Here is a 13,794-nt window from a genome sequence, read left to right as displayed (position 1 = left end):
ACCCTCTCCCAGATGTGCTTCGTAAATCAAAGCTGCTATACGTTCCCTGTATGGAATTACTCTATCCCCCACTCCAGGAATTCGAGCAAACGGAACGCCATTCGCATCAATTATATATGAGTATTTGAGTGGAAACTTTTTAGGTAATGCCGCACCACTGCCTTTGCTTGATGCATTGACAGCCAGCATTATTTCGCTGTCTATTGTGTTATTGCAGCTACAGAAGCCATTTGCACAGCCCCTTTCGCGGCTTCATCAGCCAATGAATTCCCTTCAACGTGAACGCCATCACGTTGGTGACTCAGCTTGTGTATCACGTGAGTGTTCTGTAGTTTGTTTCGCTACTGAACTTCTTGTTCCCAAAGCAATTTGTGCTTGATTGTGCCACCTTTTGCATCTTTGAAACCATTTTAAATACAATTCTATAAATATTCATTATAAGATTGAACACAGTAAAAGGAATCGCACACTATCAGTGTGGGGAATTCACGATCTGTATTTTCAAGTGCCATCTTAAATGCTTGTAGTTCAGCTCGCTGAGCTGTACAATCTCCTAGAGATTGGGTTTTTGTGACCATTGGTCTGAATTTGCCAACTCGCATGCGACCTTTAACGATAGCACACGCTGCACTGTAAGCTTGTTTACTCCCCGTAGCGGGCTGTGCAGATCCGTCAGTATAAATTATAAATTCGTACTGGTTAAGAGGGAAAATTTCAGTAGGTGGAGGACATTCGTGTTCATATTGAAGAAATGCTTGTGTTTTTAAATATGGATCAAAAACGTATTCAACATCAGTTGCAGCAAGAGAATTAACCCATTGTATCCATCTCGGATGTAAAGCTTTTGCATTTGGAATGCTAGCCTTTGTAACTGCCTCTAGGGCTGGTACAGGAGTCACAACCATAATGCGTTTCCCCTGTGCTAGGGCTCTTTCTTTTGCTACAGCGATTTAAACTGCTGTCAGAATTTTTTCGTAGAAGTGAATTTCATTTCTGCTTGTGTATACAAGTGGGATTTGTATGCAATTGGTACTTTTTCACCTTCGTTAAAAGTTAAGTAGGTGAATCCGCATTGACCCGGAATTATTCGGATCATTAAGTTGCGTACGTTTACGCGTGTTTGCAAGTATTTCGTTGCTAACATGTCTGTTTGGAGTGAACGCAAAATTTCTGTGTGTTTTTGTGTCCAATGTGTGATTTTAAAATCAGGTCTGATTAATTCGTAGAGAGGTTTAACCCTTTCTGCGTAATTTAAAATGTAAGTTCTTCCAAAATTTAGGAAACCTAGAATCAACTGTAAATTTTTCCGCGTTTTTGGCGGTTGGAGCAGCGCACACTTTTCTAAAAAGTTGGCTGCCAGGCATTTGCCTTTACTTGATAGTTCATATCCTAGGAAAAGGACGTTGAGGTGGGCAATTCTTGACTTTTTAAAGTTGAATTTGTAACCCTGTGAGGCGAAGCCCAATATTATGGGCCTCACCCTGTTCAAGTGCCTATCCAGGTCATCGTCCGTCAGATATATATCATCGACATATGACAATGCCTCGTCATCATAAGTTTGTAGTAACTCTGTTACCCTCGCTGAGAATAACCCCGGGCTGTGTTTGAATCTCTGGGGCAGTCAACAAAATTGTCCCCATTATTGAGAAAGCGGTCAAATATCTGCTTTCTGGTGCAATATTTTGACAAAAGAAATGTCTAATGTGGTTTAATATTTTTTACGCACAATGTTATTAATTAATGCTGTACTATGTGCATTTTGCACTGCAAATGTTTTGCAACAAGAATTTAAGAGTCTGTAATCCAAAACTAGACGATATGTATTGTCTGGTTTGGAGACAGGAAACAAAGGATTGTTCATTGATGAGGTGCATGTTTCAATCACCCCCTGATATTTAAGTTGATCTAAAATCTCCCTGACCTGTTTTTTAGCTTCTTGCTTAACTGGGTACTGCCTTTGTGCAGTCGGTTTATTTTTTAACTGGATTTTATGGTGAGCTGAGTCCTCATCCCACCCTACATGATTTTTATACAGTGCTGGGGCTTGAGCTACTGCCCATTTCCTGGCTAATGTATATTTTAGATGAATTGGAACATGGTTGGAGAAGGCAGGCATAATGATGTTCTCGCCATCTGGGCACTCCCTGATAAACTTTGGTGGCCAGTCCTGTTCTGCTAGAAGTATATCATAACCCTTTGAAAGATCCCAAAAGAGTGCTTTCACTTTTCTTGGTATGTCTCCCTCCATCCGGAGTGTTATTTCATATAAGCTATGTGGAGAACTAACCCTCGTGTCTATAGTCTCAACTTGTATGTCTTCATTCAAGTCCACTGTCTCCAGAAGTCCCTTCAGGTTCTGGCGAGCTATTGTAACTTCTGCTGCACTGTCCAGCATGGTCTGGGCGCATTCTCCGTTCTTGAGTTGGGTTCTCAGTATTCTCGGCATGTCTGATCTTCAGACCTGCTACCTTTTTCTTGGAGAATTGAGGTTTTGCTTTACTTTTCTGAACGTGTTGATCGTCCTTGGACTTCACGCGTTCTTCCTTGCTTTCTTACCGTCCTCTTCTTTCGAATGTCTGTGACAATATCTGAAAGGTACGAGAGGGACGTGTATCATTATCTTGATATCTGTCAGGTTTTCTCAAATTATCCCTATTCCTGAGGTTGTACCTCTTTTCATTGTGATTGTAATGTTTTAGGGCGCCTTTAAACCAGAGCTCATGCTCCTGGTATGTGAGTGGAATTTCAATATCCTCGAAAGGAATATATTCCTCAGGTGGTTCATCCTCTTTGTAGAAGTGAAACGCGTGTTACTGGATTTGATTCTGGAAATACTATCCATGAATAGAATACCTCTGTCTGGTGAGATTCATGTGCCTCTATCACGAAAACTGCTCTACCACCTCTTGGTGTTAGGCCATGTTTTATACGTTTTAAAGTGATGGCTCTCCTTAAATTTGGTGGGATGTGTATAACACCCGCTTCGTTTTCATTAAAACCTGCAACGTCAGCCACAGCTGTACCGTTTTCAATGACAACCTCACCGTGGTCGGACATTGTTAAATGAAAATTGCAGAGCAAGTTTTAAGGGAACAGCTAATACATAAGACTTTTGTCCTACTCAGCTATGGCGGATATTATCCCTACCCACTCCAGACGTTTTATGGAGTTTTATGAGTAGAGAGTCTCTGAGAAAAGCACGACTGAGTTACTTCAGTATCTAGCATTAAATTAGTGCATTACCAAACCGTTGGGCGCCATGTAGTGTAGTTCCTATATCCCTGATAGGCTCTGTGCATTGGAATAACATACACTATAGATTTGACATAGGACTAAGGTCAGTATGTCTCTATCGAGTATATTAAACTTAATTACTTGTGTGTGCCAGCTAACTCAGAGGTCACTAGAAACTTCTCGAATATACTAGAGGGGATTAGTCTCTGACAACCGCATAAACATGACAACTTTGTTTCCTTTTAGAATCGGAACAGTCTCAGAATCGTGGAAACAAGAGATAACAGTTTCACTCAGTCAATCGTGCATGCTTCGTTTCTAAAGAGTTAAACAGAAATAGAGAGACGGGCGTTTCAATAAAAGGGTTTATTGAACAGTCTATTTCTCATGCAAGAGATATGAATTGGTACAATCGTAAGACAGACTGCCCAGTACAATATGTACGAAGTTAGCAGTAAGATAAAATAATACTGCAATAGCATGGTTTGTAGCTATGACATATATTAATCAAAATACATACATAAATAACATAAGCTAAAATGTGATACTCATCTGATGCTTCTAAATTGTTCTACCCCAGTGTACCTAACCTAAGTGCAGTACGAGGTTTGAAGTAGGTGCCATTTCTAAAGTATAGCTAGCTATATTTTAGTTTAGCCAAGAGTTGCCAAAAGTTTCTCTAAGTTCTAGTCAGCTCTATACCTTAGAATGAGTGAGGTTTGAATCTCTTTTCTGGACTCGATAGTCTAACCCCCTGCAAGGGAAATCAGAGAGCACTGGTGCTGTATTCTCTGCGAGGAGGATGGCAGCGTCAGGTCAGTGCATCAGGCTGGAACTCGACATCCTTCCAAACTTGCCGTGTCAAACCGCGTAGTCTGGGTTGGATCAAATCCTCCGGGAACCGCAATTTGCCAGGGCAAGTGCTGGTATATTTATACCCTGAAGGTGTCTAGGAATGCCAGTATTGACGTAAAAGTCGGGCAGAGGAATGTCATGAAGGAACCCCTAAGGAATAGATGTTCATGCATACTTAATGAGTTCTTGGAGAAATCAATATTCAAGCTGAGTGAAATTCCTAAAGGCTTAAGGGTCTGGTTTTCCAAGAATTCGTTGTGACGTGGATGGACGGATGTAGGTGGCCATGCCTGTATTTGGTTTGTACGGACAATGTCTAAATAAGGGCTGGATTTCTATGTCCAAATAAGGGCATTGTGAATTGTACCTATATAAGGGCATACATCGGGAAACCTATATACGGAATCTAAATCTGCACACAACAAACACAGGTACCTCTTGTTCAGAGTTAGAAGTACCGAGCCGTATGATAGCTGTAGTCCTTTCAACCTCTTGTAGCCCACACTTGAATTATGGCTCCAGGCCTGTTGGATTAACCTCAGTAGTGACATGGCTGACAAGTGAGTATGGAGTAACAACAAATAGGCTTTTGTTCAGAGTTAGAAGTACAGGGTCTCATGGTAGCTGTAGTCCTTTCAATCACTTGTAGCCCACACTTGAAGTATGGCTCCCTGCCTGTGGGGTAAACCTCAGTAGGGACATGGCTGACAAGTGAGTAGGGAGAAACAACACAGGGGCCTCCTGTTCAGAGGTAGAACTAGAGGGCCTCATGGTAGCTGTAGTCCTTTCAATTTCCACTTCTCAACACTTGCAAAACTGGTTTGTGTGACATACCTGTTAGCTAAATGCAGTTGTGGTGGGACTTACTGTTGGATATGTGCACATATTATTGTTCCTGGGATGATTATTTGATGGTAATGCACTTACAGCCAGCATTTCGGCTTGTGAGAATGTAATTGCCATTGATACTTGTGATCTTATGTGCAGGGATACTGATTGTAACTATTAATAACACGTCTGAGATACTTTGGCTACTGCATATTGGACCAATTATTGTACAACACTTTGGCAAAATGAACACTGATATGTTGTGACAGCTGTTGAGGTGTTACTTACCAGACTCAAGTCCCCCAAGTATTCCTATCAAGCCCTCCGAATGCAGGATGGCATGCACCTTTTCCTCCCAGGCTGTGAGTTGTAATGGTGGCTGGGAGGATCACCACTAGTCTTCTGGGCGGCCAGGTGGTGCCTGCTGGCCAGGCTCTTGACCCTGGCCTTCGGCTCGTGCCACCTTTTCCTGATGTCCTCCTTTGTGCACAGGGTGTTACCTATAGCATTAACTTTGTTGATTATCCTGTCCCACATCTTATTCTTCCTAGTGAGAGGAATTTGTTGGTCCTGGGCTCCAAAAATCTGTGGCTCTATTCTTATGATTTCACCATCACTGACAACTCTGTGTCAGTAAAATGTGGATTTTTTGCTGGTGGCATTGCGTGAACTACTGTGAGTGACAGAGAAAGAAAATGGGTTTGCAGAAAAATGAAGAAGTGAGGAGTGTGAATGTGTGGAAAGGGCTGGCTGCTCTAAAACAAAAGAAACGGTCAGTCCTGCTGTGCTGAAGGGTGGTGGCAAAGTATCATGGTCTGGGATGAGCTGTCTTTTATATTTTGAATTGTAGATGTGCTCACTTTACTAATTGACATCAGCTGTGTAGTTTTCTCTACGCATGAAATGGGTAGTGTTGTTGTGCTTCGCGGTAGCAGTACTGTGGCGGTAGCAGTACTGCGGCGGTCTTGCGATGATGTGTAATAACTGACATGGAATAGCTGAGGTATCACAGCAGATGTATCATAATATGCTCAGTGGTGGAACCACAGCCATAGCGGTGTCGGAGTCTCTATCAGCACCTTTTCAGACGGCCACAGTTAATGGGGAGTCAACTCTGAACGCTGCGGTCTGTGATTCAGCCTGCATGCATCATAATATGGCAGGGGTTAAACCTTTGCCTCGGTGGTCAGAATTAAACAGCAGCGACGGGGGCCGTTAGGTCGATCTGATCGCCGTTGCAATCAGCCCCATTGCTTTAAGTGTTGTTTTTAATATTATTGTAAAAAATGTCATTAGAGAAAATATAGTTGTATATAATATAGTTTTATGTGTTATTTTATAAGTATTTTATTAAAGTATTTTTTGTGGTAGTGTAATTTGTAAATAATTGTATTTATTTATGTCAAATTACAATATCTTTTTGATTTTATTACTGTGTATAATTAATGTTTATGTTATCATGTTGTAGGAACTGGATGTTGTGCTTTTATGGGATAAGGAAGGGGAGATTTCTAAAAGGTGTACATTTACATTTCAGTTTATGTTAATTTTTTAGAAATATGCAATTTTTGAAATTTTGGGTAAATTGGGGTTTTTACGTAAATAATTAAAATGACATTTTTGAATTAAAATATAAAGTTTATGAAAATGTTGTAAATTCATTAAAAAATAAATGTATATGTGTGTGTTTGTAATGTCAATTATGTAATTGTTTTATGAGAAATTTATTTAAAAAATGATATTCCAAAAATGTATTTGAAAATAAAATATTGAAATTGTGTATTGTTTAGTGTAAATATTTATGCAAATTTATTATTTTATTTTTATACAAATAAAATTGCCAATGTTTTTAGTTTAATAAAATAAAATACTTTATATATGTTTTGGTTATTTTTTGTAAATAATTCTGTTATTAATAAATTGTGTATGGAAACATTGTTATATTTTAAATTTTAATATTATAATAAATGTATAAATATTATTTTATATGCTACATTTTTGTTATGAAAATGTAATCAATATGTATGAATGAGAATGTATTGATAAAAATGTAAATGTATATTTATATTCTATATTTATTTTACAAATAAACTCTAAATACAATACAACATATGTTTTCATGTTAAAATATATGTAATTGGGAAAATAATTTATATATTTTTTGTTTGTGTTTTAATGAGAATATAATTACTTAAAATGTTTATACTTTTTATTTATAATGAAAAAATATCTTTTGATTTTATTATTTTGTCTATGTACATATTTGTTCAGAGTTTAATTATTTAGATGTTGTTATAATATTAACTATCATTTATTGTATTTTATTATAATTCATATGTTAATTTTTAATTTTAAACACATAGTAATTTTGTAACAGTGTGCCATAAGTAATGTTTTCATTTATTTAAAAATAATACTTGCATATGGCGGTTTGACCAGCACCACATTGTGTGGCTGTTGGACCACCACAGGTCCGCTGCGTCTGCAGCAGATCCATGATCTCACGGCAGTCACGCAGCGGTCAGGAGCAGGAATATATTAGCATGCTGCTGCAACACCACCGAGCATATTCTGAGTTGCCTGTCCACCACCCTTTTCATGGCAGTGAGCCCGCCTTAGAAAGGGTGGTGAAAGGCAACTAAGGGGACCCTAACAGGCCACCGTGCTGCTCCTTGGCCTGTGAGCGCATGCAGGGAGGGACATGCTGTGCTCCGCCGGATTTGCGCCCCTGTTCCTGCACGGTGTGGAATGCAGGAACATGCAGCAGGTGCTGTCACGGTGGCGGGCTGCATGTTGGGCTCTCTTATGAGCCAAAAAGCCCACTGCTGTGAGACCGCCGCAGCAGCGCCCGCTCACCATGTATTACAATCGTAATCCTGCGGGCAGGTGCACCACGGCTTTGGTGGTCCTCCTGCATAATAAAGCCCTAGGTTTTATTATGGAGTATATATGGTATATGTAACCCTTTTAGTGCCCACCACCTACTCTAATATGGATCTTATTGGAGTGGGAATAATAAATGTAACCCTTTTAGGGTCCACCACCTTCACCAAAATGGTTTAGATTGGTGTGGGAATAGCAAATGCAACCCCTGTAGTTTTCAACACCTTCCCCAAAATGGTTTACGTTGGAGTGGGCATAGTAAGGCATAGTACATGGAACTGGATTTCCGAATGGCTTCCGATGGGCTCGGAGAGCCTGTCTGCCATTCAGAAAGCCTCCAGTAATCCTAAGGGAGGCTCTTACAATGTCGGATCCCGACATCCTTTCTGTGCCGGCCTTTCCGACACAGAAAGGCTGTAAGAAGTTAACTTTGGGGACCCCTAGCAGGGCCCCCATGGGTGCACGGCCTCCAGTTGGAGGCCGAGGGTGCACATATGGTGCCCCCGTGTGGATCCCTGCACCCGGTGGCAGCCACCTTAGGTGCCTGCCACGGGGTGCAGGGATGAACTGCACTTCTTCTCTTTACAATGAGAGCATGCATTCTGGTCGGAATGCATGCTCTCACCGTAAAGGATAGGAGTGGTCGGCATCGTAATTGTTGGGTTGGGACTGCCGACAGGAGGTAAGTTGGTCCCACTACCGAATTGATGTCAGACGGACTCAGGTCTGTCCGACATCGAAATCGGGACATTAGTGTCCAACACCTTCCCCAAAATGGTTTAGATTGGAGTGGGAATACTAAATGTAATCCCTTTAGTGTCCAACACCTTCCCCAAAATGGTTTAGATTGGAGTGGGAATGGTAAATCTAACCCTTTTAGTGTTTATCACCTCTGTTAAAATGATTTAGTATGTAGTAGGAGAAGTTAATGTATTTAATTTGTACCCAAGATTATTAGTATATAAAATATTACTAAATATACTTTTTTCACGTTTTACATTATTTATATATTTTTACATTTTTTTTTAAAAACCGTTTTAATTAAATTCCCACTGTTTTCTATGGAGATAAAGTCTTTTTGTTAGTTTCATTTAGTGACCATTCTTTAACCACTAGCTTTTATTTTCTGGTCTGTTTGTCTCATTATTAGTCCATTTTCCTGGAAGTTGCAGGAAGGTGCTGCTGTTTGTCAGAGCAAGTAAGGCCTTTTTAAAGGTATTTTAATAGGGTTTTGAGCATGGGGGCTATATGAGGTACTTGTAAGTTCTAGTTATAGTGTTGGTTTTGGATTTTGCGTAAGTTTAGTCATGGTTTTTGTAGTTTTGTTCATTAGTGTTTTGGGATAGGTTTAGGTAGAGTTTATTAGTAATGTATTGCTATATTATGTTACATTATGTGCCTTGTGTTGATTATGTGTAATGTATACGCTAAGTTTGAAGGTACTGTCTTTTTTTGTGGGTTAATATCTTTTAGTTTACAGGCATCCAGTTACCATGGTTTCCTATGGATGTTCGGATTTTGTATCTTTTCCAGTAGCGGCTCCTGGAGGGAGTGCTGCGGGTCGGTGCGGTGGGGCGGGGGGGCGGGGGAGGGGCAGAGGGGGGTAGTAAACTCCTGCTCATGGCCGACCGGAGTAATGTAAATAAATAAAACGAATGTCATTGCACGCGCTACATCGCCATTTGGCGTTTCAGCACGCGCAATGAAATTCGTTTTATTTATTTATTTACATTACTCCGGTCGGCCGTGAGCCGGAGTTTACTACCCCCTACCCTGCCCCTCCCCTGTCCCACCGCCCCGCAGCACTCCCTCCAGGAGCCTCTACTGATCTTTTCTAAAGGAAATCAGTTTTGGTTTCTAGTAAACCAATATTTTTAACTTTGATCTCGTTTCTTTTTTCAGGTTTCCAGGAGTGTTTCTGTTTTTTAAACACATTTTGTTCTTTTTATAGTTTATGAAGACTTTGGATTACTTTGATGGATCTCCATTGGACACGTTTTATTTTTGCATTTTTGGGTGGGCTTTTGGAATTAATGTTTCCATTTTCGATGGATTATACTTTTTGAGTACATGGGTATGGAGGTGGAGCTGCAGCTATAGCACAGTAAGTTATATTTAAGCTATTTGGGTTTGATTTTGAGTCTAGCAGTCTTGCGACCACCAGACGCAATGTGGGGCAAGAGAGACAGTCCACCATTTTGCAGATTACGACTTTGTAAGTCATATCGGCGGTAGACCTCCGGCTGTGCCAGGGAACAGAAGTTCAGTTCAGCATTATACTGAGCTGGGGCTTGCGCAGTCCCGCTCAGCATATTTTGAGTTCCAGTACCACCAGCCTTTTCATGGCAGAGCCCCGCCATGATAAGGCTGGTGGTTCAGGAACAAAGGGGGCCCTACAGAGCCCCCATGTCTCCCCCAGCCATGGGGATACATTCGGGGGGCACAAGATGTTCCCCCGTCTGTATCACCCCCAGTTTCAACCCGGCATGGATGTCACCATCCATGCCGTGCTGGAACCTTTTAACTGTTCCCATTGCGGTGCCTGTTTTTAAGGCACCGCCATTGGACTGGCCAAAGGATCGCCGACTGTATTGCGAGTTGTATTTTTACAACTCGTAAAACGTCCGGCGGTCCATGCATGGGTTTGGGCCAGCGGAGCCGACGCCGCTGCGCCAAACTCCTAATCGGGCCCTTTGTTCTGGGGAAGAATTGTTATAATTTATGAATTATGTCAATTTTATGTCATTGCTACTAGTTAAACGATATTTTATTTGTTGTAATAAAAAAACATTTTTATTTCTGATTTGAGGTTTTTGTTTCCTAGTATTAATGTTTTTTTATATAAATCATATACATAATATTTGTACTCATCAGTCTTATTTGAAATGTAAGTTTTATCTAGTTTTTGGGATGATGCATGAACATAATATGGTTTTTTTATTTAAAAAAGATTTCAGTTATGCTGGTTTGGATTATGCTTTTGATTCATTGGGTCTACTATAGGTTAATTATTTACATTATAATAGGGTTTTGGCAATTGATTCTAAGCAGTGTACTCCTTTGTTGTTAATAAAGAGTTTTACTTTACATTGTAGCATATCGTACTTTCTATTTGTTTGTTTGCTAACTTTAGGTTTAAGTTGGGTTACTGATTGTTCCATTCACAGTTGTTCGTAGCTTTGTATTTTTGTGGGACTTCTATAAATGTATAGAGTGTAGGTTAGGTTCTCCCTAGTGTGGATTGGATGGCATCCTTCTACTGCTTTGTCGGTTTAAGATTCTTGAGCCATGGTGCTGTCATAGCAATTCCACCATGGTATTTGGAATTTGGTTGGCATCCATTTCCAAAGAGGAGCAGTCTGTCAACCCAAGTGTCTTCAATATAATTAACTAAGGAACTTAGGGACCAATTACGATGTCCGCCCGCCATCGTAGCAGGTATGGGACCGCCTGCCTGTAAGGCGGCGGTCCCGCACTCCAAATCACGATGCGACCACCACCGTGGCGGTTGCATCCAGCGAATTCACATTGTGGACGGTGCTGCTGGCTGCAGAACCGCTGCGGTGTTGGAAATCGCATGTTGTGTATTTCCCTGCACAACATGCCTGCCACTACTTGGAGCCTGCCACCTTGTGCATGGAAATGTAGGGGGGTACCATGGGTACCCCCCCAATGCACATACACCCTCCCCCCACACAGAGGGGGCCCACAGTGGGCCCCTGAACCCATTGTCATGCCCCGCGGTCCGGCCCCTGGGTGCAGTGTGTATTTAAACGACGAAGGGCGTGCAGACGCCACTTCGCGTTCTAGCTCTGAGCCCCAGTTCCGTCTTGATCATTGTTGCCTGACTTCCGGTTACTCGTACTTCCTGTTTGCCAGCGTGAAGCCGCGGACGAGTCGATTCAGACGCGTCCCGGCTCCGGGATTACTACAGCCGTTCCCGCTGGTGTAACTTAGAGGCGCTCCTTCCATTCGAGCGGCCAAGCGTGTTGGCGCACCTTCCACCTGAGCGTCCAAGTGTGTTGCGCCTTGCCAAGTAAGGTCTAATTGTTAATTAGCAGTGCGGGGTTCGCCCGTCACTCGTCTCTCCTTACCTCGGAGTTTGAGGTTGACTGTCGGTTTGTTATTCCCATAGCCGGCACTACTCCTTTGCTGATATCCCTCTCCAGAATGTACCCCTCTGGCTAGAGTTGTGTTATGTTGTATGTAAGCCTGTTAAACCCTACCCCTGCTTATCAGGCTTGTGTTGTGTTGTGTTGTTTGTCAGCCTGCTATTTCCAGACTCAGGCTTGTATTGTGTTTACGCCTCCTGTTGGAGCGACTCCACGTCTTGTGCATTAGTTGGAGTCAGACTTGGTGCTCTCACCCCAGTTCTAGCATCAAGAGCCTCCTTGGCGCATCCACTACTTGTCCCTACCCTATGTTCTCTTAGACCCGCATCAGGCATTCTAGGGTGATTTATTGCGAGGACCATTGAGCAGTGGATTAGGTTTTCCATCTACCTACTTAAAAGTCACGGTACGTGACCTTCCTACACTTTGTATAAGCATATGAGGAATCACACCCTTACCTCTTTTATGAAACCTATCTTTGTTGTTCTCAGCCTGTAAAGTGGCTTACACATTGTGTATCTGAGTCCTCCTCTGGGAACCGATCATAAGGGGGTCGTGCAGAGGCATACCTACTTATTCCTGCAGGCCATAATCCAGGAGGCTGACATTAATTCTGGTAGGTGTGTGGATGGGAATGAAGTGAAGAAAGCTCCAAGGTAGTGCTGTAGTTATATTCATTTACCTGCCTTTGTGTTACAGCGGAGAGGCTCGTTTATTCCTTCCTATAAAGAACCATCACCTTCCTGCTGTCTCGGCTGCCAGAATCATCCTTCAAGACCTGCCTGTGTTCCCCCACCTATCCTTGTTTTGTTTCCCTGTTTTCCCCAGCGTGTCCTTCGTACTCTAGTGTTTGATAGAGTCGGAGGAACGTGGGGGACGACTGTGGACTTTCTCCAAGGTTCCGGGCGCTCCTGCAGAACATTCGCGATCATTACACCCATTCGCTGCCAGCCTTTCCATGGCGGTTCCACCGCCATGGAAAGGCTGGCTGACTCCAGCATTGTAATCTGGCGGGTGTTGCCTGCTAGGCACCGCTGCAATTTTACTCATGTTGACCGGTCTCTCTGGCAATCGTGATGATTGTCTGTGGCGGAAGCGTGGAGGGCAGTCTTTCTGACCGCCGCTGTCACAACACGATTCCCCTCGCCATCCTAATGTTGCGGGGGGAAATGGGAGTCAGATGGCGGAGGGACCGCCGGCCCGGCAGTGGCGGTCCTTCCGCCATCATAATGACCCCCATAGTTTGTGTTTGTTTTGTTGGTATAAATGACTTTCTATAAGTAAGTTGTAGATGCTAAATACCTCTGTAACAGAGACATAGGTTAGTGCAATCAATGTTGTCTTTATTTCTAAGGCAAATTGGCTGTTTGTTGTATATTCTACACACAGTGCACACTGTTGGAGGTGTCTCCATATGCTTTTATTAAACTAGTAGTAACAACATTCTATTGCTGTGTGAGGGTAAATTGTTAAAATAGTTTGAATCATGGCTTTTTCAAAATTTATTATTATTTAATTTGGGCAGTAGTTGTTTGTTTTAATTTTAATGTGGTTTAGTGGTTCGTTGTAAGTGCTACTTTGTTTATTAGGTAGTAGGGCATGTATGAATGGTGTATTTGTGTTTTGCTATTCACCATTAGTGATGTATATCTGAATGAATGATTTGTGGCACATTTTGAATGTCCTGCCCATCATTCATGTTTGACATTGACTTAGTTTTAATAAGTTACCTGCTGTGAAAAATATTAGGATTAGTTTTTTACTGTCATGGTTATCATGCATGAGGAAGGGTTGCTAATTATGTGTGGTTATTAAGTGTTTAGGTATTTTGTGATCTTGGTATCTTCTAGGAGCACGAGGGGTATCAGTGGTGGCTTTTTTA

The 13,794-nt window shown here is 41.9% G+C and overlaps 1 long non-coding RNA gene across 1 annotated transcript in view; it reads right to left on the bottom strand.

Annotated features, from left to right (window-relative positions):
* The window catches only part of LOC146858200 (uncharacterized), a 150,611-nt gene that overhangs the window by 14,669 nt on the left and 122,148 nt on the right, over window positions 1-13,794 (bottom strand). The window lies entirely within an intron of this gene.

This window comes from Triturus cristatus, chromosome 3_2 (genome assembly GCF_964204655.1).
Source record: "Triturus cristatus chromosome 3_2, aTriCri1.1, whole genome shotgun sequence".
In the NCBI taxonomy this organism is placed as follows: domain Eukaryota; kingdom Metazoa; phylum Chordata; class Amphibia; order Caudata; family Salamandridae; genus Triturus; species Triturus cristatus.
This window is presented reverse-complemented; position numbering and strand designations above follow the sequence as displayed.